At 33.9% G+C, this 26,108-nt stretch overlaps 1 protein-coding gene and 1 long non-coding RNA gene across 2 annotated transcripts in view; both read right to left on the bottom strand.

The window, feature by feature from the left end:
• The window catches only part of LOC114336260 (dual specificity tyrosine-phosphorylation-regulated kinase 2), a 633,699-nt gene that overhangs the window by 459,753 nt on the left and 147,838 nt on the right, over positions 1 to 26,108 (bottom strand). The window lies entirely within an intron of this gene.
• Positions 2,159 to 14,669, bottom strand: LOC126889650 (uncharacterized). The gene is made up of 2 exons (XR_007700120.1): positions 13,394 to 14,669; positions 2,159 to 2,996 (listed from the first exon to the last, which is right to left on the bottom strand). It is a non-coding gene; the product is annotated as an uncharacterized LOC126889650 (long non-coding RNA).

Genomic DNA, 26,108 nt, shown 5'->3' with positions numbered 1-26,108 from the left:
GTTTGAAAGTAGTTAGGATTTTTAAATGTCAAAGTTCTAAAAATTGTAGAATAGAAATGAATTCCAATGACGAAGAGTTACAGTTTTTTTATTTGTTTATCGTAGATAAAATATTGTATGAAACTGTGCGTGAAGTACTTTGCGTGAAGCATACTTCACGAACTGTTTCATAAATAACTATTATCTACTCTATGTCATATTATGTATAAGTTTTTAGTTTGTGAAAACTGTCATTATAGATAGCAGTGCGTGAAGGATTTAAAGTGTGCGTGAAGTAACAATGTATTTTAAATGCGATTTACTTTTTCGCATTGTTTTAACCTTCGCGTTGTCATGGTGACAATCCTTAACTTTCGCGTTGTCATGGTGATGACAATATGAGCGATGAATTACAACAAAAGTTTTGACAGTTTTGTGGTTTGAAAGTAGTTAGAATTTTTAAATGTCAAAGTTCTAAAATTGTAGGATAGAAGTGAATTCCAGTGACGAGGAGTTACAGCTTTTTTTATTTGTTTATCGTAGATAAAATATTGTATGAAACTGTGCGTGAAGTACTTTTTGCGAACTTACGCGATTTATAGCACTCGCTCCGTTGTCGCTCGTACTCTAAAATCGCGTGCGTTCGCAAAAAGCATACTTCACGAACTGTTTCATAAATACCTATTTTAACACGGTTGTAGAAGAAATACTTCTTTGTTCCTTATTTCATCAATAGCTTCCAAATATTTCAAACGGGCCTTTCAAAAATCTCCGGGTTTGCATTACAGATTACAGGTAAATTTATTTAGCTCCCCAAACTTCTAAAAATAACCTGTTTTAACAGAACTTAATTAAATTAAGATATTTAGGCTTACAATGAAGCTCAGCAAATGCAAATTTGGGTAACAGCTGCCGGTTTCATGTTTTATGACGAAATGAGAGAAATATTTTTGGCTTCATTGTCGTTAATTACGTTGTGGCGTATAAACTTCTTAAACAACTAATATTCTATATTTTAAAACATAATATTAAAATGTTTCAAAAAATACATTTTACACATATTAGTATATTATGCAACGAGCATTTAAATAAATGGGACGGTAAACAATCCTCATTTTTTAATATGTTATTCCTTACCAAAAAACCTTTAATTTAAGCACAAATAATTAAAAATCGTAAATTTGGGTCAAAAGTTATTAACTTTTTAAGAATTCCCATAAGAGCCCATGTTAAAACTTAACTTTGACCCTTAATAGTAATTAAACGGCACGGTAAAACAATTTTTAAAAAATCATGTCTTAGTTTTTTGAAGTAAACTATAACATACTAAAATTTCATGCAAATCCTTAATTATTTGCCGAAAGTGTAGAACGTCGTTAATGATGGTCATTATGAAGCGAGTATGAGGGATACGAAACGAGCCGCTAAGCGGCGAGTTTCGTATAGAGTACGACCTTCATAATGATAATTAAATGCAAGTTGTATACACGATTTTTTCTATGATCATTTACAACAAAAAATATATTCAACTTTATTAATTTTGTAACGCAAACAAATTAAGTAGTTTGTCAGTTTGTAACAACTAGCTGATGATTTTCTGTTGGAGTGAATGAAAAGGGAGTGGTAAACTCCAACAGAAGTAGTAAAAAGAAGAAGGTCTACTTAATGTAGCCAAAGGACAAAAATGTGTGGCTTCTCCGTTGAAGAAGCTGGAGTAACTAAAATACAACTTTGTAGTAGTATTTGTATGGAAGGATGCCAAGACAAAGAATATCGAATTGATACAGGACTAGAGATGAGAAATCATTAACAGATAGATATAACTTGAATGGCTAGCTAAATATGTATGAGAAGGGCCACTTGACACTCAAGGAAGGATTCGGCCAATTTGCACGGCTATTTTTGGCCAGACAATAGATTAAAGGAAGTGACAATGATGGCTCGAAAAGAAGATATGAAGATAATGTTCAGAAAATAGATAGAGTAAATATAATAATATACTGAAAATAGAATGAATTTTTGGGCGCCAGAAGAAGGATAACTAGGTTAACGCTCTTCCAGGTATTCTACGCTGCTATAGAGTATGTTAAATTTGTAGTACAAGTATGTGAAAAGTTATTAAAGATTATTAAATTATAAAATATACTACTAAAAATAAAGGAGTAATAAGAAAAAAAAATCACAATAAATGTATATTTATTGAATGTAACTACTAGATCTTTTTAACAATCTCTGAGTTAGGACAAGTAACTAGTGTGTAACTCTAACATGACAGGAAAAAGTGATACTAGTGAAAGTCAATTACAAAATCATCATACAACTATGATCTAAGAATACTCTTTATAAGGTTAGAAAAACTGACTACGGGTACCTCTAATACAGGAAGTACAACTTACAACTAGGTTAGTAGAACCCTCACCAAATAATAATTGTACGTTTATAATACGTACACCTTAATTAAATACTACCTGATACTATATATAACATATAAATACCTCACTGTGAGTGGGACAGGCACAAGCCTTATTGAATAAATAAACCTACGAGTGGATACACAGATCCTTTTCCTAACTCGTGGTTTATAATAGTAATAATAACAAGTGAAACCAAAAACTAATCTGAGGGATTAGAATCCAGAAGTTCATATGAATTTAATAAATTAAAGTTAAAGTTAAATAAAGTTAATAAGTTAAAGTTAAGTAAAGTTAATAAGTTCGAGTTAAATAAAGTTAATAATTACAATTTTGACTAATATGTGAAGTTAATTTTTAAAAATTTAATTAAACATATACTAAAATAATGGAATGAGTTTAAATAATTATACAAAAGTGGAACACAGCCTAAAAATAATCAAGATAAGAGTACCGACTACTATTATCAGGGAAAATATCTGAGCTCAGAAATTTATACCTTTATAGATTGCAGAGTGTTGGGGAACGCTATCAATTAAATATTATGTTGTAAAGAAAAAAAACCTATAAAAAATATAAAGCAGGAAAAATGTGTGTGCAATTGAACTAAAAAAAAATGTACTAAATATCACAAAACCAGTCTGTCTTTAATAAGAGCACAGTAAATGTTCCCAAACAAACCACTCTTTCCTAATCTTGAAGTTGATGTAATGGGCACCCAAGGGTGCTAACTCTCGCTAGCAGCTGTCCTGCTGGAGGTACAGGAGAGGAAGACTGGTAGAAAGCAGCTGAAGGTACTCAAAACTGTTGGAAAGCAGCTGGAGGTACTCAAAAAAAAGAAAATGTGGAAATAATCCAGGCTGGTCGCCTATTGATTGTTTCTCTCTGTGTGGTCTGGCCTTGGTGTTGTTGTAGGGTGGCTTTAAGATTTCATGGTAGGTGCTAAAAAAAACACAGTGTGGTGTTACTACCAATCTACCAATGTCAAAAAAAAGAAGCAAGAGATACGAGGAGGTGTTTTTATTCCTATGGGAATAAGAAGAAATAGGTCATTAAGTCCAAAAACTTGAATGACTAGACAGCTTGACCTTTTATCAGGTTGCTATCAGATGACCTTGGTCAAATAACACAAGTAATTTCCAATTGAAATACAAAATATAATTACTGTGAAAGAATATTTTATTATAATATATACACCGGTATATAGATATATTATACAAGGATAAAATATAGTAAGACTAAGCGATGGATACTTATTTGATCATCGTTCAAAAGATAGGAGTTCTGTAGACTTGAAAGGAATATAAAAAATGGAGTTTAAATTAGCTCTATTTTCCAACTGGAAGCACAAATTAACAACGAATATTGAATTATCTCTAGATGAGTTTGATCCATGAAAATAAAACATAAAAACCATGAAAATAGACTATGTGAAACTTAGTTAGCAAATGTCAAGGACTTCCAAAATGGCTGAATAAAATACTTAATAAAATGTGTATTTACCGGGGTAGAACTCATTGGATATAGTATGCTCTAAAATTCTTCAAATCCACTGCTGCTGGATAACTTCACTATACTTTTATTGTAATATTTAATCAATTTGGAACTGAGAATTAGAGGTGAATAATTGAGTCTAATGACCCCGCACACTACGATTCAGACCGAACACTCGAGAAACAATGGCAATCCAAGGCTCACGTTCACAGCTGAATCCTTCGTACCCCTCTACTAAGCATTGGCTGTCAAAGTGGGGAAACCAATGTTGCCACGTTTTAAATGTGACGTCATCAAGCATTTAAAAATTCTGAGATGGGTTTAAGTTCTATTTGAATAAACATTGAAAGAAAATAATTCTGAAAATAATTAAATAATATTTTGGATAGTTAAATAATATCTTCCCATCAATAATCGATTCTATAAGGGGCGGAACGTCACATTCCCTTTCAACCACCAGAAAAAAAATTTTATTTAAAAAAATTTTTTTTTTTTTTTTTCAAAATATTAAACTAGAGTAGTAGTGCTTAGTGTATCATTCCCCGTTGATTCGCAAGATTACAAATAATCACCACTAATAATCAAGGGAAAGTAGGATGGTCACTGCAGCAAATAACGGAAATTGCAAAATATGACCCGAAGTCCTAGTAAAAGTGCTAAAGATGAGACATAATTTATAATGACAAATAAGTGTCGAATTGGCAGTAAATCCAAAGTTGAACTATCCATGGACATCAGATTTATAAGGAGTATATCCAAGGACGAACAACCAGGCAAAGGTGAGAGCCAATTCATACCATAACGCAAGTACATATACTAAAGTCACCAATGAAATCAATAACTATAATAAGTGAAGAATCAAACACTCAATCCTAAATTGGACTAGCAATGGACACCAGATTCGTAATAGCATATCCAGAGAAGAACAACTAGGAATATTTATAGAATAATTTTCACCAATACCAACTAATATAAATAGTGAACATACCAAAGGAATGCAAACACATTAACCAAAATAAATGTGGAATCAGACACTCAATCCAAAGTCAGACTATCAATGGACAACAGATTCACAAAAGCATATCCAATGAAGAACGACCAGGAAGATTTATGGACCAATTCACATCCATACTAAATCATATCAATAAATTAGGTCTACGTACACCCACATCCGGTAATACGAACCTATACAACCAAATAAACAAAATAAGTGAAGAATCGGACACTTAATCCAAAATCGGACTAGCAATGGACACCAGATTTATAGGAGCATATCCAAAGAAGAACGATCAGGAAGATTTATGGACCAATTCTCACTAATACTAAATAACTAACTAAATTAGCTCTAGATCTACCCTCATCCGGTAATATGAGCCTATCGAAACTAAATAGTAAAAATAAAGGATGAACTTATAAGTTCTATGACTCCATGGTAAATACAAAATATGACGGGAACGAGCTCCCAATCTTTCATAAGACTGTATATTCATGTGAACATACATAGGATTATCCAGGAGATATTCCTGAATCTAAGCAACAATTAATGCCTAAGGAAAGAAGAGGGAATCTACTAAAAAGAAAATCAATAATTTGTCCCAGTGGGTTAATCACTAACATTACGACTCTACGTCTATGGAAAGTCAAGCATCAATATACTATGAACTAAGAGACATAAAATAAGCAAACTAGACTTCCCTATTATCGTGTGAAAATGTGCCTGGAATATTTGGAACAATTGCACAAGAATGGTTAGGAAGTGTTGTACACCATTTCCCAACCAGAAATATTATCATGGATAAACATCTGCCTACTCTGACAAGAAAGACATGGATTACGAAATCGGATAGCAGTGATCAGTTGCTGAACTTCGAACCCACGTATTCACCAACTTTGAGCATTAACAGACTAGTTCATAAGAAGAAATATGAAGGACTCAAGAATTCATTTATAAATCAAAATTCCAAATTCATTCCAGAATCATCCTGTGGAGGAAGTAAGAATCCGAATTAATATAAAGTATTTAAGGTACCTGTGACAAATATCAATAAAGTAACCCAATAACAAATTAACAACCACAACTTCTTTCCAATATGGCAAATCCAATGACATGATATAAAAACAATAAAAAAAAATAATAGGTATGTAATCAAATATCCAAGATATAACACATAATCTAAGATATGGTAGTGTAACATAGCTCCATCTATATTAAGCAAGAATACTTGTATGAGCCCACACATCCAAATATCTTAATATATAATAATCAACAGCCCTTTTATTCTGAGAGGTTGAGTACAAAACTAAGAGTACAAGTGGAGGTTATTAACTTGGTAATACTACTGGCTGGATTAGTATTTGAGAATATTTGTCGATAATGACTCAAATGCAATCTATAATACAAAAAAAATAATAATAAACTCATACAAGCGGTATTACACAAGAATTCGGTACCTAATAACTAATACGTGAGAAATCATCAAGCCATGCCGAAGGATAAAAATTGCTATGGTCAGGCATTATCTGGTGATTAACAATTTAAACTAAAATACTATACCATAATAAAACTAATTAAAGGCAAACACAGGAAGATATTAGCTTAAACAACCCTGTTAAGCTAATCTTCTTCCGATGAAGTTGAAGAATCCACATCGTCCATGGTGTTGTCAGGCAGTAAATCCTTTACATGAAATTGACCAATTCGCTTATTAGTCGAATTGTCCTTTAATTCATAAATCAAAGGAGATATTACCCTTGAGACAGTACATGGGACATATTTCTGGCAAAACTTTGCAGAAATGGCATCACCCTTATTGGATTTGACAAAATTGCGCTTTAAGACTCGATCACCAACAAAGAATCGCAGATCTCGTTTCCTCAAATTATAGTGCTGCTGGTTCCTTAGGTAAGAAGTTTTTAACTTCTTCCTAATGTCTGCGAAAATATGAGGTAACGTCTGGAGATCATCTAAGCGATGAAGTTTCTCAGATATTTGAGGAAGATTTTCGGAATTGTCTGAAATTACACCAAAATAATCACCTGATAAAGCCACATTCCTACCAAAATTCAAATATGCTGGAGAGCACTGGGTAACTTCATGGACAGAAGTCCTTATGGCTTGAGCTATGGAATGAATATATTGATCCCAAGCTCTGTGATCAGGGTAAGTATAGGACCTTAGAGCTGTGACAATACTGCGATTTACTCTCTCAGTATGATTTGCTTGTGGATGGTAGGCAGCATTATAAAAGGTCTTTTGAACCTTATATTTAGCTAGAAGATCTTTAAAGGCCTTCGATACAAACTGAGGACCGTTGTCACATGACACAATTTGAGGAACACCATACACCAAAAAGACTTGTTCCTCCAAATATTTTAAAATTGCTGGAGTTGTGGCCTGGCGAAGGGGACAAACTAAAGGAAATTTAGTGAAATAATCCACAACTACCAGGCAATAGGTATTACCCTTGTAACTCCGAGGATACGGTCCAATGAGATCCATTGAGATCATCTGCCAAGGAAAATTTATGTTCCTGAAGGAACCCATAAGTCCAGCCTGTGGTAGGTTACTTGGTTTACAAGTAGCACAAACCATGCATTTAGAAATGTACCTTTTTATAGACTTCCGCATACCAGGCCAATAATATAATTCGGCAATACGGTGATAAGTCTTATAAAAACCAAAATGACCCGCCGTAACTTCATCATGAAACATATGCAGAATATTTTCCCTATTTGGCGTAGGTACAACTATTTTCCACTCCGACATATTGGATAAGGACTCTATCGGACTTAAGATGTGTTTGTACAGAATATTATTCTCTACCTTAAAATCAGGATATTTTTGTGGGTCTTGAGTGACCCTATCAATCATATTCTGATACCACATATCAGGACTTAAAGAGGACAGATCTAGGACATTAATATCATGGACACGTGAAAGAGCATCTGCGACCACTACCCCGTTTGCCTTTCTATGGACAATCTTATATGAATAGGCAGCCAGTTTGCATATCCATCGAGAAAGCCTCTGTGAAGGGTTTTTCATACTATGAAGCCATACTAAGGAACTATGATCAGTAATTATAGTGAAATTACGACCTTCCAGATAATAACGAAAAGCTTCTAACCCATGGATGATAGCTAAGAGTTCTTTCTCCGTAGTTGAATAGTTTTTCTGGGCCTTGTTCAACTTCTTACTAGTGTACGCTATGGGGTGTTCGGAGCCATCTTTCAACTGAAATAATACGCCTCCAGAAGCTGTATTAGAGCAATCTGTCATTAGATAAAAATGCTCATCAAAATTAGGTGACATCATAACCGGAGCGCTCGTTAAAGCATCTTTAACGCGCCTAAAAGCTTCGTCAGCCTCAGGAGTCCAAGTAATGGTCTGTCCCTTTTTCCTGTTCTTCAAAAGATCAGTAAGAGGTGACAACAAAGTAGAGTAGGACGGTACAAATCGCCGATAATAGCCACACATTCCCAATATCCTACGGACTTGGGTGGTGGTCTTTGGTATAGGAAAATTTTTGATAGCAACTATTTTCTCAGGATCAGTCCTCAGCCCCTGGTTATCCACAACATAACCCAAGAACTTAAGACTAGGGCGACAAAACTGACATTTATCCAGATTGACCGTTAGATTAGCTTCCTTAAGACGTAAAAATAACTTATCTAAAATTTCCATATGAAGGGAAAAATCAGGAGTGACAACCAAAATATCGTCTAAATAATAGAAAACATAGGGCTCTAACGGTGGACCAATGACTAAATCCATCAGACGACACATTGTCTGAGGAGCAGAAACAAGACCGAAAGGCATGGTGACAAACTGGAATAATCCTTTACCACTGACAGCAAAAGCAGTATACTTCTTGCTCTCTTCACTCAGTGGGATCTGTAGGAAGGCCTTAGACAAATCAATAGAAGAGATGTATTTGGCATTCTGAAGTTTGCTCAAAATCACATCTATTCTGGGGATAGGATAAGCATCCCTGTTAGTTGTGATACTGTTTAGTTTTCGACCGTCAAAGCAGATCCTGAAGGATCCATCCTTCTTCTTCGTTAACCAGAGCGGAGAACAGTAGGACGATGTTGAAGGTTCTATGATATTTAAAGCAAGCATCGAATCTACTTCCTTTTCTAAATCTGCCTGCCAGGCTTGAGGTATGGGGTACTGATATAATCTGAAAGGAGTGGGATTTCCCACTTCGATAGTGTGAGAGATTAACGACGTACGACCTAGTTTGTCTTTTGAAGAAAGAGTAGTAAATTTAGAGATCATACTCTCTAATTGCCTTTGTTCAGAGCTTGATAAACTAGCAAAATCGTGAATAGCACTAAGGGTAGATAAATTAAATTCAGATATGGAAAAAGAAAAATCAGAACAACTTAAGGTACTATTGAAAGCATTGAAAAAGTCCATACCTAAAATTATAGAATTCTGCACGGAAGGAATAACATAAAATGTAATTTCCCTACATAAATCTGCCACTGTGATTTTAATTTGGAGTTTGCCCGTAATGGACTGAACTGTACCATCTGCAGTAGATACTTGCAAAGATGAAATGGGCATAATGGGAATACTAGAATTTTTCAATAAATTTAACGAATGTGCCCCTATCAATGAAATATTAGAGCCACTATCTAACAAAGCTAAACACGATTGTCCTAAAATTTGAATAGGAAGATATGGCCTATTATCATTTTGTTTCCTAACTAATAACGAATTAATATCTAGATCTAAAGTATTTGGTTGTCTACAACCGTTATATGGAACTAACCCAGACGTATCATCATCATTAACAAAACTAGAATCTAATATAGATAATGGAACCACATTACTATCACAATTATTATTGTTACGTTGAACACTACCAATCAAAGAAGCGTTTGTAAATGACCATCTGTGATCATTTGAATCAAGCGAATCTAACGTATTATCTATAGAAATAAATTTCTGGTTTAATTTTGTTTTGTGGTGTGTGCTGCTTTCTTGAACGACACCCCTTTCCCTTTTCGTGAAGATGGGTTTGGGTTGCTGGATGTGCTTGGTCCAGCAGTTTCGTTTGACGATGGGGTTTGATTCCCTGATTGGATGTTGGACGGAGAAACGTTCAGGGGACGGACCTCCGACGTGTCGTTTCCCGAACACTTAGAACAGTTTCTTTTAAGGGTGTTCTCTCGGCCACAACCATGGCAGAAAATACGATTTTGAGGAATCCCACAATTGTAAAATGGGTGACCAGGCTGATCACAATTCCAGCAGACAAGAGAACTAACAACCGAAACATTATGTTCATGACCCTTATTTAGCCAAGAACGTTGCCTAAAGGAAGTTGGCTGAGAAGAAGAGTTAGAAGAGGATCGAGATGTGGATGGAGGTTGAGAAGACCAGGATAACGTTTCCTCCAAACGTTTGCATTTTATAGTAAGGTCATCAATGTTCTGAATGTCCATAAGAGCTAATTGTTGATGATAAAAGGGCAATAGACATTTAAGGATGATTTTAATTTTAGCTAAATCTGACAAAGGAGTGTCTAAACGACTACACATACCTAATATAGTATTAATAAACATAGTAACAGATTCCCCAGGTTTCTGCTTATGATTCTTAATTTGATCTAATAAATCATCCTGGAATGAATACGGAAGAAAATCCGACTTCAACTTTTTAATCAGATCAGACCAACAAGAAAAATTACCCCTGTTATTCATAAACCATGTAAAAGCGGTCCCGGTGAACAACTCAGCAGAAGCAGCAAACAAATCCTCTTCAGAAACACCTCTAGATATTCGAAGACATTCAACCCTTTCTAAAAATGACATCACATCAGTGTGCTGTTTTTCACCTGAAAATGAAATACCCCATTTGTGTACTTGAACAGGTTTGGAGTACGTAAAGCTAGGTACATTGACTGAAGCATTAGGAGTAGAGGTAGCAATGGGGTTAACTCTAGAATCAAGTTCACCCTCTAGTGTTAATATTTTAAGAGAAACAGACCTCTTGAACGGTTCCTGTTCTTCAGAAGGACAGTGTAGCAAGTGTACACGGGCAGAAATATGGCCTAGACGAGATGTTAATCGCGCATACTCTGTATCCTTTACAGTTCCCCTAAACTTTTCGATTTTTTTAGACAAGCTGTCCAATGTTTCAGTGATTCCTTTTTGTTGTTCCTCAAAAGGAAGGGATACAGCTGAAATTTGGAGAAAACTTCTATTGCCAGCTTCTTGTTTCAAAGCACCTCTCAAAAGATTGCGTTTTTTATCGACAGTTGTCGACTCCTCTGGCATTATGTCCCGAATCTTTAATTCATAATCCAATTCATCCACCAGAAGATGTTCAGCTTTAAAAGCACACATGATGAGAGCAAAGTTATTGACAAATAGTCCAAAGAACAGAAATATGAAAAATATGAAAATATGAAAGTTTGCACGCAAAATATATATAATATAAACCGAGAAAATATCAGCAACACACCAACAAAATCAAAATAGCCAGCAAAAAAAAAAATATATATATAATGCAGTATATAATCTAATAAATAAGATCAAATAAATATATAAGATCAAATAAATGGATAAATAATCCAATAAATATTGTATACTCAAGTAAACCTACTACCTAAATACTGGAAGTAAATTTTTTTATTTATATGTAACTTACCACCACTCTAGAAAAAATATATATCTATAATAATAATAATAATAATCAACACTTAGTTGTACCTCCAACTATACCACTATTGACTGAAGAAATAAAATTGTTATATGAATTATATTATTAATAGCAATATTAAATATAAGTTCCCAATAAAAATTCAAAATCTAACCCAGAATGTAAGCTGCACAAACATATACTATAATGAGGTCCCAAAATATAAACAAAAATCAAAACAGCGTTTAAGAATACCTGATATGTATCAGAAATTAAAAATAAAATAAATAAGTAACAATATGTGTATAGGATACCAAACGGAAATAACAAAGAGATTTCAGATAAAAGAGAAGAATTGACCTAAATGAATACTGTCTCAGACCAAAAATAAGGCCCCACGTTGGGCGCCAATGTAACAACTAGCTGATGATTTTCTGTTGGAGTGAATGAAAAGGGAGTAGTAAACTCCAACAGAAGTAGTAAAAAGAAGAAGGTCTACTTAATGTAGCCAAAGGACAAAAATGTGTGGCTTCTCCGTTGAAGAAGCTGGAGTAACTAAAATACAACTTTGTAGTAGTATTTGTATGGAAGGATGCCAAGACAAAGAATATCGAATTGATACAGGACTAGAGATGAGAAATCATTAACAGATAGATATAACTTGAATGGCTAGCTAAATATGTATGAGAAGGGCCACTTGACACTCAAGGAAGGATTCGGCCAATTTGCACGGCTATTTTTGGCCAGACAATAGATTAAAGGAAGTGACAATGATGGCTCGAAAAGAAGATATGAAGATAATGTTCAGAAAATAGATAGAGTAAATATAATAATATACTGAAAATAGAATGAATTTTTGGGCGCCAGAAGAAGGATAACTAGGTTAACGCTCTTCCAGGTATTCTACGCTGCTATAGAGTATGTTAAATTTGTAGTACAAGTATGTGAAAAGTTATTAAAGATTATTAAATTATAAAATATACTACTAAAAATAAAGGAGTAATAAGAAAAAAAAATCACAATAAATGTATATTTATTGAATGTAACTACTAGATCTTTTTAACAATCTCTGAGTTAGGACAAGTAACTAGTGTGTAACTCTAACATGACAGGAAAAAGTGATACTAGTGAAAGTCAATTACAAAATCATCATACAACTATGATCTAAGAATACTCTTTATAAGGTTAGAAAAACTGACTACGGGTACCTCTAATACAGGAAGTACAACTTACAACTAGGTTAGTAGAACCCTCACCAAATAATAATTGTACGTTTATAATACGTACACCTTAATTAAATACTACCTGATACTATATATAACATATAAATACCTCACTGTGAGTGGGACAGGCACAAGCCTTATTGAATAAATAAACCTACGAGTGGATACACAGATCCTTTTCCTAACTCGTGGTTTATAATAGTAATAATAACAAGTGAAACCAAAAACTAATCTGAGGGATTAGAATCCAGAAGTTCATATGAATTTAATAAATTAAAGTTAAAGTTAAATAAAGTTAATAAGTTAAAGTTAAGTAAAGTTAATAAGTTCGAGTTAAATAAAGTTAATAATTACAATTTTGACTAATATGTGAAGTTAATTTTTAAAAATTTAATTAAACATATACTAAAATAATGGAATGAGTTTAAATAATTATACAAAAGTGGAACACAGCCTAAAAATAATCAAGATAAGAGTACCGACTACTATTATCAGGGAAAATATCTGAGCTCAGAAATTTATACCTTTATAGATTGCAGAGTGTTGGGGAACGCTATCAATTAAATATTATGTTGTAAAGAAAAAAAACCTATAAAAAATATAAAGCAGGAAAAATGTGTGTGCAATTGAACTAAAAAAAAATGTACTAAATATCACAAAACCAGTCTGTCTTTAATAAGAGCACAGTAAATGTTCCCAAACAAACCACTCTTTCCTAATCTTGAAGTTGATGTAATGGGCACCCAAGGGTGCTAACTCTCGCTAGCAGCTGTCCTGCTGGAGGTACAGGAGAGGAAGACTGGTAGAAAGCAGCTGAAGGTACTCAAAACTGTTGGAAAGCAGCTGGAGGTACTCAAAAAAAAGAAAATGTGGAAATAATCCAGGCTGGTCGCCTATTGATTGTTTCTCTCTGTGTGGTCTGGCCTTGGTGTTGTTGTAGGGTGGCTTTAAGATTTCATGGTAGGTGCTAAAAAAAACACAGTGTGGTGTTACTACCAATCTACCAATGTCAAAAAAAAGAAGCAAGAGATACGAGGAGGTGTTTTTATTCCTATGGGAATAAGAAGAAATAGGTCATTAAGTCCAAAAACTTGAATGACTAGACAGCTTGACCTTTTATCAGGTTGCTATCAGATGACCTTGGTCAAATAACACAAGTAATTTCCAATTGAAATACAAAATATAATTACTGTGAAAGAATATTTTATTATAATATATACACCGGTATATAGATATATTATACAAGGATAAAATATAGTAAGACTAAGCGATGGATACTTATTTGATCATCGTTCAAAAGATAGGAGTTCTGTAGACTTGAAAGGAATATAAAAAATGGAGTTTAAATTAGCTCTATTTTCCAACTGGAAGCACAAATTAACAACGAATATTGAATTATCTCTAGATGAGTTTGATCCATGAAAATAAAACATAAAAACCATGAAAATAGACTATGTGAAACTTAGTTAGCAAATGTCAAGGACTTCCAAAATGGCTGAATAAAATACTTAATAAAATGTGTATTTACCGGGGTAGAACTCATTGGATATAGTATGCTCTAAAATTCTTCAAATCCACTGCTGCTGGATAACTTCACTATACTTTTATTGTAATATTTAATCAATTTGGAACTGAGAATTAGAGGTGAATAATTGAGTCTAATGACCCCGCACACTACGATTCAGACCGAACACTCGAGAAACAATGGCAATCCAAGGCTCACGTTCACAGCTGAATCCTTCGTACCCCTCTACTAAGCATTGGCTGTCAAAGTGGGGAAACCAATGTTGCCACGTTTTAAATGTGACGTCATCAAGCATTTAAAAATTCTGAGATGGGTTTAAGTTCTATTTGAATAAACATTGAAAGAAAATAATTCTGAAAATAATTAAATAATATTTTGGATAGTTAAATAATATCTTCCCATCAATAATCGATTCTATAAGGGGCGGAACGTCACAAGTTTGACAGTTTGTTTACATATTGAGAACTGTCAAAGCGTATGTATTTGGCTTGCCATTGGTCACTGCGCGTGCGCCATTCTATTGGTTAAAAATCTGTATTGAAATGAAAATCTGTATCATAATGAAGTTCAAGCTCTTTCAGGTAGTGAAATTATAATTTTGGTATATTATAGTATGAGAATAGAAAAATAAACATAACAATAGCCGTGATAATACATTGATTTCGCTGTTTATAGGCCATAATTTTTCTAATGTCTTATCTACAATTTTGGCAGACGTCAAAGGCAATGTGACTGAAAATTGGGAGAAGCGTAGGGTCAGATACAGAACATATTATTTTTCTTCTTCTTTTTGTGTAGACATGACTCTGTTTGTTTTTTCAATGTGCCTCCTGTAAGTTGTCGTTCCATCCTTATTGTGATCTTCCCACTGATCTTCTTCTTCTTTAAGTACCGTGCCCAAATTTTTAGGCGTGGGTAGCTTCCATAACAATTTGCCGATATCGTTTTCGATCTTGTGCGGCATGTAACAATTGATCTTCTGATAAGCCAGTCCATTGACGAAGATTTCGGAGCCATGAATATTTCTTTCGACCAATTCCTCTTTTTCCGTCGATCTTTCCATTGAGTATTAACTGCAGCATCCTGTATCTGCTACCTCTCATTATATGCCCCAGATATTCAAGTTTTCTCTTTTTTATCATCTTCATTAAGTCACCTTCGCCTTGACCTACTCTGTTTAAGACTTCTCTGTTTGAAATGCGTTGAACCCAAGATATTCTGAGCATTCTACGATACGACCACATCTCAAAGGCTTCTAATTTGTTCATCATGTTAACCTTCATGATCCAGGTTTCACATCCATATAGTAATACAGGATACACATAACATTTTAGGAACTTGATTCTTAGTTGTAAGTTCAGCTGAGAGTTGCTCATAATAGATCTAAGTTTCATAAATGCTCCTCTTGCAATTTCTATACGAGTTTTAATTTCTTCATCCGGATTTAGTGTCTCGTTTATCCAACATCCTAGGTATTTAAAATGGTTAACTTTTGTTATTGATTCATCATTGACAATTAGTTGCATAGGGCCGACGTCTTGTTTACTAACCACAAGTAACTTTGTCTTTGTTGCATTTATGTTAAGTCCGTTATTGGAGCATTCCCTAGTGACTCGATCTATAAGGAATTGAAGATCTTCGATATTTTCAGCCATGATCGCGGTGTCGTCTGCATATCTGATGTTGTTAATAGTTTCTCCCCCGATTCGAACTCCACATTGTCCTTCCAAGGCTTCATTACCCTTCATTCCCACTAATCGTTGTTCTATTAATGAGGAAACGGTCTCTTGCCGTCCATACTACTGTACAGTTGAGTCCGCGAGTCTTTACCCGTGCGTCACTAATACCTGGCGAGATAAACATACTTTTTATCTAGCATCATTCTCTTCCACGTATGAAACTAATAACAAACCAGCTGCCGCCTGTTATTAAGTTAAAACACATGTTATTTTTATTAACGATCTAAACTCAGTGCATTGAAAAGAGATAGGTACAAAGAAAGACGATTGGGGATGTTTTCACATATTTTAAGTACAATTTCTGACGTTTTGGTTTGTTTACTTTTGTGGCTGTCAGTTTGTTAAATTTTTTGCTGTTATTTTGTCGAATTTTGAAGTTTTTTTAGTATACAAACAGTTTTTTTCACAACTAATTTTATATTGGAGTTGAAAATTTTATGTTATTTTACGATAAATTTTGACAACCTACAAAGTAACCTCATTGTTGACACAGTTAAGGAATGCTTATGTTTAACGTTCCGCCAAAGTGAATAAAATAACAAAAAGAAAATATGTTATCGAATTTTTTTTTAAACTGTTTATTTACTTATTAATCAATGATAATAAAAGAATTTATTAAGCTACTTCAAATGTAGCTGTAATTATGCACCAAAATTTTAAAGCAAAACTTAAATTTAACATTCTATTTATTTGATAACGTCAAATTTTATACTATAACCCGTGATCGGAATAATACCCATTTTCTGTCACTAACTGGTGCGTTTAGTAAATTTCCGACTTATTTCGTATGCTTTAAATGATGACGCACGGGTAAAGACTCGGGGACTCAACTGTATTTGTTGTCATTCGGCTTATATAATTAAATTCTATTCTTCTGGCCTTACTCAGTTATTAATGTTCTGCACCTTGCATCTCCGTCATATATATGTATTTCTAACTCTGTGTTGCCATCGATTTTTCGAAAGGTTTTTATTTCTGCTGTCTCTAGCATTCTTTTCGCCCTCTCTGTCAGGTCGTGTTTCTGTCGCGTATGTCATTCAGAGACATGTTAACAATAGACCAGGCTAGTTATATGCCACTCAAGCCACTTCTGAAGTTGCTGTAAACGTGTCACATGCATAGACATATTAACGATATGAACGTGAACTCACAATGGTTTGACGCAGCCATGTTGTAATTTTAAAACTAAAAGAGAATTTAGATGTGAAAAACTTTTAATTTTAAGGGTTTTATACCCGATATCTGTGGCTTTTGCCCAGTATCCATGATTTTTCATGTGATTTTTGACAATTGCTCTTCTATGAAGGATTTATAAGAGGACGAAGCTCTGATGATGGCACGTTATGTGTTGAAAGTACTTAGCTGATTATAAAAAAAATTTTTACACACTTTCAATTTCTTTGAGAACATACACCTGTTTACCGGTTTGACATATTAACGATAGACCAGGCTAGTGTTATGCCACTCAATGCATCGGGGTCTTGGGGTGTAACGCCAATATCAAGTACGGTGGTCTAGCTATCTTTGACTGTCGTGCGAGTATGAGCGTATCTATTAAAAGGTGGGAGTAATGGAACGACACAAACACAGAGGCGGCGGCCATCATATACTAGAGAGAGAAAGCTAAGCTCCGGTAGAGAGAGATAGATAGACCACCGACCCGAACTGCTCCGTGTTACGCTAATTTTCGGAACTGGCCTAATCTACCTGTTATTATATGTATGATGTCATTACTGGTTGGATGGCTGTTTTGTAAATTCTGCCTTTCTCTTGCTCTATTCGCTTGATCTTCTGTTTCGAGCTTTCCGTAGCTAGATAGTTAGACATTTAAACCCATTACTTGTTCTATTACCTGACCATCCAGCTCTAATTTACATCTTATTGTATTTGCTGTTATAACCATGCATTTTGTCTGGTTTGGGAAAATGAACATTGGCGGTTATATAACATTGGTACAGCAGGCGTTGTAAATCATTCTACTTTGAGAGATTAATATTGCATGCATCGTCTGCACATTATTTTAAGTTGTTTTTCTCCCATTTGGTATCCTTTTTTGTTTTTATTTTTTTATTATTTCATCCATGATCAGGTTGAACACTAGAGAACTCACGGAATCGCCATGTCTTATTCCATTTCCAGCTTCAATTGGGTCAGTCAGTTCATCTTCTACTTCTAGAACATACTCATAGGAGCAAATTGCTAGAAAACGAAAGTTAAGGTCTTACAGCAAGATGATCTAAACCTTTAAGAGTATTATCAACCAGTCAGAAAGCCGGTAAACTCAAAGTTTTTGGTAATATACCAGAAAATGTAAGAAATTTAACAATTTTATAGTAATTATTATTGTTCATATTGAACTTATCACATTATAATTTGCTTAAAAACAAATCGTCGGTGATGCTGCAAAACCTCGTATGAGAATTTTTTTCAGAATTTGGTTCTTTGTCCTGTCAGAGCCCTCCGTTAAGGGGTACACATGTTGGCGTAATGAAAATGTCAAGAAACCTAATTACATTAACATAGTTACGAAATGACATGTTCATTACGTTGACATGTGTGTTTTTTGGCGGAGTTTCTGACAAAGCAAAAAACTAAATTCTGATGGAAAGGAAAAATTCTCATACGAGGTTTTGCAGAATCACCGACGAAATATTGAAGTGTTAAGTGGAAACTCAGTTATATAAAGACCCTCAAAATACTTCAATACTTGACGAGCACAATTTTCAACCAGTACCTCCTTCCTATCATGACATATGGATGTTAAACCTGGACCCTAACCAACGCAAATAAAATAAACTATATAGTCACAACAGAAAGGCAACGGAAAGGGCAATGTTAGGTATATGACTGTCAGATGGAAAGAAGAACGAATGGGTAAGAACAAAAACAAGTCGAGGATATTGACTTTTTAAATAAAAATCCTTATTATCAGGCTAATGATATTTCATTCTGCTGTAGTATTTGTGTTTATACTAATAATATAAAACTTTCTCTTTTTCTAAAAATAAGGTACCCAAAATAATTCGGTAATGTGGGTTCATTCAGATGTGTTAAGTTACATGATGCCTACCTTATTAAATATTTACCTACGCAAACAAAATGAACAAATAAGGATTTTTCTATTTTTACATTGTAGAAAAAATTGTTTTAACGATATTTTTCTTTTTGTAAGTGTGCCAAATCTCTCTACACGTCAAGGCTCTCCGTAATGTAAACTTTAGCCAATTTTTCTTTATAATAATAATTGCAATTTTACTTATTTCACTTAAAGGCATTATCTACTAAAGTTACTAAAGACTAAAGAGATTAGTTATTTATGAAACAGTTCGTGAAGTGTGCTTTTTGCGAACGCACGCGATTTTTAGAGCACGAGCAACAACGGAGCGAGTGATATACATCGCGTAAGTTCGCAAAAAGTACTTCACGCACAGTTTCATACAATATTTTATCTACTATAAACAAATAAAAAACTGTAACTCTTCGTCACTGGAATTCATTTCTATTCTATACTTTTTAGAACTTTGACATTTAAAAATCCTAACTACTTTCAAACCACAAAACTGTCAAAAATTTTGTTGCAAGTCATTGCTCATATTGTCATCACCATGACAACGCAAAAGTTAAGAATATTTGATTAGATGAAAAGGTGCCAAAAAACCCATTGAAAGTGTGCAAAAAATAAATCCCATATAAAATACATTGTTACTTCACACACACTTTAAATCCTTAACGCACTGCTATCTATAATGACAGTTTTCACAAACTAAAAACTTATACATAATATGACATAGAGTAGATAAAATTATTTTTTCTTCAAACGTCAAATAATGATGACATTACTTATCTAACTTGATCCTGTCAAAGTTTGATGTCTCCGCCGGCAGCAGTTTTTTTTCCCATTTCTTTACGGCGGAGGGAAAAATGTTGTCATGGCAACAATATGAAACATGTCACAAAGCAACAATACAAATGTCATTAACAACAATTAAACATCATTTTTATTTATAGTAATATTAAAAGTACAATTAGTTAATGAGGCATTTTCAAAATTGAAACCGTGCAAAAATGTTCCCGACTCATGATACGCATTGGTAATTGTTGATGATACTGATGGTCGAGCACAACTTTCAGCAATCATTCCCGATGTTGGCGAATCATGAGGGTTTAAAATTTTTTGAGCATTATCGTTCTTATTTCTTATTGAATCCTCTATATATCCTTCGGCAACCGTGCTTGATTTCCAGCCCCCATGTCGTTTGAGGCATTCTAGATTTCCGCCTCCATCAATTAAAAGTGTTGCTGAAGTTCGTCGTAAAGAGTGACCCGTGTATGAGCTTGCATCGTTTAAATTTAAATAACTAGCTACTTTTTGGGCTACTGCGCTGATCGAATGTATTCCCATGACGCTTCGGTAACACTTTCCATTTTGGTACTTGATAAAAAATCGGTTTTCTGTGAAATTTTCAGGCCGCAGTGATGCATACTTTTTATACAGTTTAATGTAGTTTTGACAAATTATCGTAAAAGATCTAATTTGTCGTGTTTTACTGTCTGGGATTTTGATAAATATTACATTTTCTTTATCCTAAATGTCCACAGTCTTCATTTTTACCATTTCGTCGCATCGACAGGCGCCGGTAACCCCAATTAACAAAACAATCTGAAATATTTTTATAATTTAGTAGAGTATACTACATGCTTTGCAATATAATTTTTTTTACCTTTAATCCTAAATACAACTTATCTGGCGCTTCAAACAAAAATTTATCAAACTCGTCTTTAGTGAAAACTTTAGACTTCTTTGCAGTATATCTTTCGCTTGTCTTTTTCAGAAAGGCACGTAACTTTAAAAATTTGCTTATATCCACATTTTTTCTAATAACTAACTCGGATTTTATCATAGAGTATCGTGACCACATTGTAGAAGATTTCCATTTATTTTCATTTTCCATTATATTAAAATATGCCAGTAAAACGTCTTCGGTAACTTGCCGTACTCCTCTTGTATCGCACCACTCTTGTACGCTAACCGATACTTTATTCCGGACTTGGAGGGCCCCAAACGTGCTACTGCATCATTAGCCGCGGACTCAATTTCGTTTAGGTTTTCCATTTTCGCACTAAATTTGCGCTTGCGGTTGCAACAACAATAAGCTGTCTTTAATAATTGCAAACAACTGTCAAACAACTGTAACCAGGGAGACGCAAATCCCACCGACGACTTAATTATTTTAATTTCTAACATCTAGACGACTTTGATAGTTGTCACAGTTAATTTCGAGTAAAAATAGCGTATGAATTGTACTATTTATGGTTGAAAATTGCTACGTTTGAAGAAAAAATAGTATACTTTATTCGGCAAAGAAGCGACTTTTCTTGACTTGCCCTCTATTATGCGCCTCACTTCGTTCGGCGCGTAATATCGGGCGCGTCAAGAAAAGTCATGCTTCTCCGCCTCATAAAGTAATATACTATTTATGTAGTGTGTGTTTCAGGTATATGTGCTTTTGTATAAAGAGACATAGACAAAGATGAAAATCACAATTTTTTTAATAAAAATTCACGCCTAAAATATAACGACTGCTTGGTTTTTCCGCTCAGTAAGTTTTTATGGCTCTTTATTTGTTTTTATAACTATCATATTGTCATGAAAGGCAAAAATATGAATGCTATCGTAATAATTATCTATACGTAAATAAAAATGAACTTCGGTCTGGAAAATTTAAAAATTTTTAAAACTTTGCTGCGTAAATGTAGGGACAAGGATCGAAACATAATAACTCGTAAGCAGAACATCATTATATGAGATGGGATTTCAAGGATATGCTATGCACTAATCCTGATTTTTATGTTAGTGTCAGACTCTTAAGTCACGTATCCATACAAGGGCGAACCCCGCTTCGTGTAGCAGCTCCACATAGTGGGTACGTCGGCGAACCCCACTCGGCGCTCACCCTCTTCGATCAACGGGTTTGAGGTATACAGGGTGTCTGCGTAACTTGGAACCATATGGGAAACTTTTTTAATATTAATTTTACCAAAAAAAGTCATTCTTTATAAAGTGCTCTTCATAGTCTAAAACCTAAGATGCAATCATCAGATATCAATTTTTGTGAACAGTATACGAGGTATATCAAAAAATATAAATTTCGCTCAAGAGCAAACTACCTTTATATTTCAAAATATCAAAAAATTTTATTATGAAAAGTTATTTATAATTAAAAACCATATTCAAATATGCAATAACAGCCTTCTACTTGAAAACAATAATTTCTGAAATTTTCCTAAATTACCGATTCCGAACATCATTTTTATTTATTAGACATGTAATAACTCTTTCATTAATAGTTTTAGGAAAAAAAATTATTCCTCATAAAAATCTGTGCATGGTCTAAACCTCAAGATGCAACCATCAGTTAACCAAGTTTGTTAATTTTATACGAGGTGTGTCAAATTAACAAACTTGGTTAACTGATGGTTGCATCTTGAGGTTTAGACCATGCACAGATTTTTATGAAGAATAACTTTTTTCCTAAAAGTATTAATAAAAGAGTTATTACATGTCTAATAAATAAAAATGATCGGAATCGGTAATTTAGGAAAATTTCAGAAATTTTTTTTTCAAGTAGAAGGCTGTTATTGCCTATTTGAATATGGTTTTTAATTTTTTGATATTTTGAAATATAAAGGTAGTTTGCTCTTGAGCGAAATTCATATTTGATATACCTCGTATACTGTTGACAAAATTTGATATCTGATGATTGCATCTTAGGTTTTAGTCTATGCAGAGCACTTTATAAAGAATTACTTTTTTTCGTAAAATTGCTATTAAAAAAGTTTCCCATATGGTTCCAAGTTAGGCAGACACCCTGTATACGTCGTGGTGGAGCTCATAGCGTAACCATTAGAGCTGCTACACGGAGCGGGGTTCGCCCTTGTATGGATACGTACCTTTAGATTTAATAGTGCTGTAGACGCTATACATACATAATATGTTCGTTGCCTGTATCCTGAATTCTCCCTTCTATCTTTTCCGTGATATCGTGTCTGCTTTGATTGTCGGTCCGAGATATTAAAACTCTCCACTCTTTCAAAGCTAATATAATATATTATTTGTGGATCTATTGTTACATCGTGCCTTATTCTATCTCGTTTATTTTGTCTGTTAGTGCACATATATTTGGTTTTCTCTTCATTAACCCTTACTTGACTAGCTTTTTTTGACTCTACCTCTAATTGATTGAAACTCTCTAATATTGGTGACTATGTTTCTCACAATATCAATGTCATCCGCGTATGCTAGTAATAATTTTGATCCATTTACTGTCAGTAGTTCTGCTCTAATTTGTGCTGTTCTTAATACTTTCTCCAGGATTATATTAAAAATGAGAGGAGAGCGCGTTTCCTTGTTTCAGGCCACTGTTTATTTCAAATGATTCTGTTTCTTATCTATCCGTATTCTGGATCTAGAGCCATTTACACATATTTTAAAGAGCTGGTTAAGATTTTTGGATCTGAAATTTAGGAAGAGATTATGCATAGCTCTATTGAAATTCCATCCTGTTTCAAGCAGCATTATTAACAGACTGTTTTTTTGAATTCAGGTTGTTGGTCTTCCGTTTAACCCTCTTCCTTTATCCGGGCTTGGGAGCAGAAGAATGGCTGTTATGCTACTTGATCCACCCTACAGTAATTCCAGGCGGAACTGCCTTGTATGTATAATATTATTTTTTATAATCTGTGATAGTTCATTTATAGTGCAACAAACGTCAAACAATAATAGTGCAACACCATTGAAACAAACGTTAATGTAATACTAATTTCATTAAAAATCATAATATCAAATGATAATCTCGCGTTTCCATTGCAAAACAGATTTAATTTCTGTTGATAATATCTGCATTCAGTCGTGTAAACATCTGGCGAGTAATACCTACTTATTCTATAACACTCTTAATTTATTAAAAGACAGCTGAACTACTGTTTTCAGCTTGAGATGAAGAAATAATAACCCACCTACTCTTTCCGTGTATGCATATATGACCTGAATTCTGACTTCAGTCATGAATTTTTTATAGAATGTTCGGCTTATAACTCTTACCTAGTTAATGTTGTGAGGCCGTTCACGTATGAAAAAATTTCTGATTCGGTTTCTTTACGGATTTCTGTTCAACGGTGTCTACTTTAAACAAATCAGAAGGGTACCGGGAGAAATTTTTGGGCAGCAATTGTATAAACAATGTTTTGTAAACGAATTCAAAAGATTACCTTTTTTTGCTCCGGAAAATATTTTTTTAGACTTTTTGGGCCATTTGAAACAAATAAGGTCTTTTGTAATGTTTCTCAAAAGTTGATAGCTTTCGAGTTATACAATTAGAGTTAAACAATTAGAAAACAACAGATAGATTGAAATAATTAGCCCCGAATATTTTCCAGCGTCTTGAAACTTAATATTTACACTTCGATTTAGGCACATGGCAACCTCAAAATAATAATTTAAATGTGAGTTTTCAACCCTCCAAAACGTATATTTTCGCCTTTTTCAGATTTTAAATCGCTTATAACTCGTATAAATTATTTTCCGGAGCAAAAAAGGTGATATTTTGAATTTCTTTAAAAACAATTGTTTAAATAATTTCTGTCCAAAAATTTCGTCCGGCACCCTTTAGATTAGTTTAAAGGGGATATTTTTGAACAGGAATCCGCAAAGAAACCGAAAATTTTTCTTGCGGGAACGTCTCACAACATGGACTACTTACCGTAGTTTTAAAAAATGTTAACAGTTTGTTTGGATTGGTTTATAGGTGTACGTCGGGATTTCTTAGAAATTAACAGTAGTTTTTACAGTAGACATACCACAGGTAAAAATGTCAGTGTTGTAATACATGAGTTGCCTTTGTGTACAAACAGAGATTCTAATTTTTAAAGATAAATACGGAACATTATTTATGATGTAGATTTTTGGCGTTTCCGAGTTCCTTCGAACGATCTGAATTTTGTCAGGTAAGGAATGGTCCAGTCTGTACATAAAAAAAAACAATTTCCGTATAGGCCTGGATCCCGCGTACCAAAAAAAGTTGATTAATAGCAAGCTGAAAATTTTTTAATAGCTTAACGGTGCCTAGACGGACAAACTTTGATGTACGGGAACACTGGAACAGGGGAATTTTTAATTGTAAAACAGTTTAAAAATTTAAAACGCCAGATTACGAAAATGTCCTATGTGTTTTGTCGGACAGAACATCCAATTGATTTTGTTACCCTTTCATTAAACTCTCATGCAAAAATCAGACTGCTAATATTAACCAACACGTTTCCTGTCATTTGATATGTTCTTCGTGTTCCACTTATTAAAATGCCCAGTTAGTAATAAACACCAGTCTGATTTTTGCATGAGAGTTTAATGAAATGTTAACAAATCAATTGGAAGTTCTGTCCGACAAAATACATGGCACGTTTTCGTAGTCTGACGTTCTACATTTTTAACTTGTTCCACAATTAAAACTTCCCCTGTTCCAGTGTGCCCTTACATCAAAGTTTGTCCGACCAGACACCGTTAAGCTATCAACTAATTTTCAACTTGCTATTAATCAACTTTTTTTGGTACGCGGGATCCAGGTCTAGTAGTGAGTACTATCTTATATTTTTGTATAAATGTCTTCTGCAGGTTGTCCATAAATAGACTTTTGCTTCTGCAGAAAAAATCGTGAAAAATTCCAATAGCCATATTAAAAATAGATACTTACAATAAAAATTAAACTTCTTAAAAGTTTCTTGTGCAATTAGTAAGGCCACCCATGTTCAAATTGTAACACAAATAGACATAAAGCTGGTAATAAATATTATCCGCACTAATAACCATAACTCCATGATTATGTTTGATTCCATGTCCATTTTTAGCGTTGGTGTTATCGAAAAAAGCTACGAATATCATGGGCAGACAAAATTAGCAATAAGTTTTGAAGTCCTAAGTCCTTGGTAGGGTTAATAAGAGGGAAGAAATTATACATACAATTAAGGGGTCTACCCCAAAATCCCGACAGCCAAAATCCCGACAGCCAAAAATAGACATAAAGCTGGTAA

The sequence above is a fragment of the Diabrotica virgifera genome, chromosome 8 (genome assembly GCF_917563875.1).
Source record: "Diabrotica virgifera virgifera chromosome 8, PGI_DIABVI_V3a".
NCBI classification, from domain to species: domain Eukaryota; kingdom Metazoa; phylum Arthropoda; class Insecta; order Coleoptera; family Chrysomelidae; genus Diabrotica; species Diabrotica virgifera.
The sequence above is the reverse complement of the archived record's forward strand: the minus strand, read 5'-3'. Positions and strand labels throughout refer to the sequence as shown.